Below are 6031 nucleotides of genomic sequence, written 5' to 3' on the forward strand. Positions count from 1 at the left end.
TAACGTTCAATGGTGTACCGATGAGTTTCAGATGACCATAATTAGTGTGGAAAGAAATTCGACTCAATCATCTTCCATCTTAGTAAATAATAAATCACCAACTCGATAGTTGTTATTCAGAAACGCCTTATCAGTGAACACGAAGTATTCACAGATATTTTGTAAACAAAATGAACTTTACTTACAAGAGAAAGTGCCTTTTATCAGTACATTTATTTCAAAGAATTCGTTGCATATCACCCAGCGCAGGCCTTCACATTACTACAACAATAAGCGTGTCCAGACTACCTTGTCCGTCACACCACATGAACATCAAATCTCCGTGTCTTCAGTCTTCAGTAATAAGGATAGTAGGTTGGTGAACCTGTATTAATCCTGACACACTGCTTTCCAGTGAAGGTCCAGCTTCTCCTTGAAAGTATTCACTAATAGGGCTGATACCACTTGCTCGGGTAAGGCGTTCCAATCATTGACTACTCGATGAGAAAAACGGGACCCCACTTTAAGTTTATTAGATCATGGCTTATGAACCTTCTTGGTATGACCTCGGAGATTATTAGTGCTGTGGGGAGCAAAAAGATGAGACATATTAACACCTAAATCATAATTGAAGATACGAAATGCCAGTATAAGGTCACCTCGTGACCTTATCGTAAGGGAGTCTAGAAAGACCCTTCACTAATTTCGTTCCCACACGCCGGACACGCTCAAGGGAGTTAGTATCCTTTACCAGACACGGGCTTGCTGCTTGAATACAGTGCTCTAAATGTGGTCCTACATATATGGGATATAAAATTCGAAAAGTTTTCTCGTCGAAAAATGTGAACGCTTGGCGAAGTGACCATAACGCACGAAAACCTTTGGCAGCGGCTGCTTTGCAATGCGTAGTTGTTTTTAAATCATGACTTAATACTACTCCTAAGTCTTTACACTCTTGAACGAATGAAAGAGGTTTACCCTCAATAGTATAACGGTGACTATTGCCGTGACCGATGTGCATTAGCACACTCTTCCTAGCATTGATTTCTAAGCCCCACTCTCGGGCCCATCTAACTAAATCGTCTAAGTCAACTTGATGATCCAGATGATCAGCCGCCCTTTTTATTGTTCTCCAGATTTTTACGTCATCCACAAACAATAATATCGACGACCTAAGCAACAGTGGTAACTCATTAACGTAGAGAAGGAAGAACAGCGGGCCTAAGATGTAGCCTTGGGGTACACCACTTTTGACCGGCTTCCAATCGGATAGCGTTCCATTGATCCTAACTCTCTGTCCGCGGTCACATGAGAAGTTTCCTATCCACTCATGTACAGTACCTATTATTCCGAAGCTCGTGAGTTTCTGCATAAGACCTACGTGTAAAACCTTGTCAAATGCTTTGCTAAAATCTATGAATATCACATCAAGAGACAGACTGTTATCTAGGGCTGCTGTCCAATCCTCTCTCACAATAAGCAAGTTAGTCAAGAGAGGACGGCTGTGAATTACAGAAACGCGAGGGCTTAAATGAGATCCTTCAGGCCTGACATTGACGTCTTCAGCCACATCAGATGTTGTGAAAGTCGATCTAAATCAGTCAGGTAACAGTAGAAAATCCCAATAAAGTTAGATGGTAGTGGTCAACAACCCACTGTTCAGAAAATAGATAACGCGGACTCGGAAATGGAACACGCTATACAGGCCAAAACCTACGGCGGTAATTCTTATGGAACTGGCCGGCACACCTAAAACAGTAATCTACCTAAAGATCAGATGACATGCTGCAGTAGAGCAGCACCATGCAACAGGACAAATCCTCCAGCGCCTCTATAGCAACCTAAGAGGACTATGGAGTAAACCAGTTGGAATCAGAAATATGTGCTTTCAGTTAGACCTTCAGATCTTAGTCTTCGCCGAAACATGGTCATCTCCAAACATCACACATGAATAAGTGAGCTTGTAATAATACTAGCTGGAGACGTCGGCGCTCCATACGTTAATCTCAACAAACAGGATACAACCCTTTCTGAATGTGGTTTCATGGGCGACTTACGAGAGCTACTGAAAGTTCAGTATCTAATTTGAAATTAATAACACTTTCTAACGTGGTTTAGAAGTTTTTCGACTTGTTCTTTTATGGGCTGTGTTGTACTGGGTACATTTTACCCCAGGAAAATCACCAGTTAATACATACCTATCGCGGACTCCATTTCCTAGGTATCTTACACAAGCCTCCAGCGGTTGACATTGACGCGTTTTTATCTTCTGAATATTCTAATTGAAATATAAATATTCAGCTGATCTTTACTTTCTTACGATATAGCTGAACACCCTACATCTGAAATACATTATATACCCTTGGTTCTTGATCCTAGTATTAGCCCGGTTACTGCTTATGAATAACAATGTACTCGGATATTCTATTGTGTTAAACGAGCTCTCTACTCACCCAGCTTCAAACTATGGTCAGTAGCTTCAATAAGAGAGAAATCTCACCAATTCCTATGCCAATAAAAGGTAAAAATCTGTAACACCTATGTCCGTTATTCAGTACATGATGATCTCAAGCCCTCATCTTCTGAACCCTGTGCGTCATATCCACAAATATTACTATCACTGCCTGGTTCTCCATGTGACAACACTTCTATATTTTCATTCAGTATGCCAACGGGAAGACTGGTTAACACTAAAGACACAATGCCTACATGCATCGAAAGTCGACACAGTCTGTCAGCAGTAAGTTTTGCTAAGGCTTAAAACCGAAATTTCAAAAACCAAACAGTCTAATACTTTGTCACACATGTACGAAATTACTAATCAATATAGTACTGATATCCGTCAATCACAGAACTCTTTTGCCGAAATTAACAGTGGACTTAATCAATGGCACCCCTCATTTATATAAAGGGACCTTATACCGAATGAAAATCATGAACAACTCACTAAGGCTGAGTGTAATTCCGAGTTTCTGGTGGAAGAAGTGACGAAAAGAGTGTCGTCCCATGGTACAGTTGCATACAATCTCCATGACTACACATACTCAAATAAGTTGAGGGATGCGTGCCTTAAAACATGTGGAATGTTGAACGTCAGCTGTCAGGTCATCCGCTTGAGAGAAAGGTCGGATAAATCAACTTGCCCTTTCTTCTTTAAGTTTAGCTGTTATAACGATGCTAAACAATTTATTGTTTCGAACAAAAATATTAGCTCATTAGTTTCACACAAGAGCATTAAAGTCACTCCAGACCTAACGCCCAGTCAACGTTGTGTAGGAAGACGTTAAGTAATAGAATTGCATGATAGTGTTACAACAAAAAACCAGCTAGAGACAGTTTGCAACAGCAGCCTCAGCAGCAATAGGTCTCAATATACACAAAGGAAAAAGCAAGATTCTCCGATACAACACAGCATGCACCAATCCAGTCACATCTGACGGAGAAGATTTGAAAGATGTAAAAACCTTTACATATTTGGGCAGCATCATTGATGAACACTGTGAATCTGATACAGATGTGAAGGCGCGGATCGGCAAGGCAAGAGCTGCATATTTACAACTAAAGAACATCTGGAACTCAAAACAACTGTCAACAAACACCAAGGTCAGGGTTTTCAATACAAATGTCAAGACAGTTATACTGTATGGGGCAGAAACCTGGAGAACTACGAAAGCCGTCATCCAGAAAATACAGGTTTTTATTAACAGTTGTCTACGCAAAATACTTCGGATCCGTTGGCCGGACACTATTAGCAACAACCAAATGTGGGAAAGAACAAACCAGATCCCAGCGGAGGAAGAAATCAGGAAGAAGTGCTGGAAGTGGATGGGATCCACACTGAGGAATGCACCCATCTGTGTCTCAAGGCAAGCCCTCACATGGAATCTTCAAGGTCAAAGGGGAAGAGGAGGACTAAAGTACACATTACGCCGAGAAATGGAAATAGACATGAGAAAAGTGAACGAGAATTGGATGGAACTAGAAAAGAAGGTTTAGGACAGAGTGGGTTGGAGAATGCCGGTCGGCGGTCTATGCTCCATTAGGAGTAACAGGCGTAAGTAGGTAAGTAATTAGTTTAAAGCGCATGAACAATTATTATGATGTCATTCCATAAACGTCAGATCACTCTGTAGATCTAGATGGGTCTGCAGATCATAAACCTTTGAATAAGATACAGATTCCAACTCTCACAAAAATCACAACGACATTTTCTAACCCTTCTGTTCGCGCAGTAAAGTAATTAAATGTGAGCCATATGAAGACAAACATCCAGATAAACCTATTCACTTGAAAGTTAGTCCTTCTAAAGGTGCTTTACAAGATGACTATTGGTAGGCTTGAGTGTAACAGACCTTTTCACATGCAGACTATCAAAATCTATCAGAGTACCGATCACTTCGCTCAACCCCTGAAGCCTGGAACCGTTAATAAGTACGTCGATAATAGGTTTCTCACCCCACACACTATCTCCTTTCCCCAGGATTCCAATTGTAATTACACTCAAAAAGAAAACCCTCTACATCTTTCGGCACCAACCCACCACACACAAATAGCTCCTTTGTATAATAACGAGCTACTGAAGAGCAACCAAGTTCTCATTTTAAACACATATTACACCCCTAGGGGTTATGGACTGACCATAATATTCCAACTTAAGTATATCTCTTGATACATACTTCTTATATCGAAGTGATAGGTTGAAATGACGAAGAAGAGGATGTCTTATTCACGCTTACTTTAGCTTAAACTCAGTATTACGTGATATGCCTGAACTAAACAAACTGCAGAATTCTGTGTGGAATGTTTTGAAGCTTTCGAATTACATTTCCTTACTGTTCGGCTGTATCTACTGTTAACCTAACGCATCAATGGGTGAAATAGCGGTATTATCAGAGGTATCCACACTAGAGTCATCCCTTCCATTCGCAGACAAGTGGTGTTTTCAATATGCCTGGAATTTCGTGGTCTACAGTTAAAACATCGGAAAGTTATGGATCATTTTTTGAATGTCTAGAGCTTGAAGAGTAGAGCCATTTTGTCAGTAGCCCTACAAGAAATCAAAATATCCTAGACTTGGTCTTTACCGAAGGCCAAACCCCAATATTGCGTATATTGGTAAAAGATTTCCAGGTAGCTACCACGACACTGTCATGTGTAGCTTTATATAGAAACCACAAGAAGTAGACGTAAAACTGCAGCTCTTCGTAGGAACTAGCCAAGGTCTACCGGATAAAACTTCCAGAATTACCTAATAAGCACTGATTGAGGAACCTCCTTTAAAATACCGACATACTGACTAACATATTCTATCACAACACCAGAAATATCTTCAACAAAATCTCACCTTTGGATTACTGGAAACCTAAGTTTTCTGAAGATCTGTATACACAGGTCTATACGCGAAGACATCTTCAAAGACATTGTACTCGATTCCTTAACCTTAATGACCTTTCCTCCTTAGTTACGATAACAGAAACAATAGTTTGGACAGAAACAATACGAACACATAAGCAATCGCTCAGGGAAAACATGCTATCGAAATTAATAATGACTCCCCTGCACTTATCAAGCTCTTTTAAAGCAAACTTGCGTGCACTAAATCAAACGGGGTAAACGCACTTGTGAAAACATACAAGTGTATGAAAGTCCTAAACTTGTTACGGAATTATTTAGTGAACACCTTTGCTCCTCAGTACTTTCCTGTGAAATTAATAATGTTAACTTCAATGGACAGAATATTTCTAAGGTAATCAGCACAATAATACATTCCTGCACGGATGAACCAGATGGTATTCCGGCTAGCATGCTAAAAAGTGGAGGTGATGATCTGTGTGTTATACAACGTGTTACCTCACGACCTGGAAAACTACACATATCATTCCCGAACTCGAGACAGGACCTGAAGTAAATGTTGAGAATTACCGGTCCATAAACATAATTTCATTGGTATCTAGAGTGATGGAAAAATTAGTTAAGGAGGCAGTATTTCAACATCTACTTACTAATAATCTCATTTCGACCTCCCGGCTTGGGGTTCTTAGGTCTAGATCAT

This window comes from Schistosoma haematobium, chromosome 3 (assembly GCF_000699445.3).
Source record: "Schistosoma haematobium chromosome 3, whole genome shotgun sequence".
NCBI classification, from domain to species: domain Eukaryota; kingdom Metazoa; phylum Platyhelminthes; class Trematoda; order Strigeidida; family Schistosomatidae; genus Schistosoma; species Schistosoma haematobium.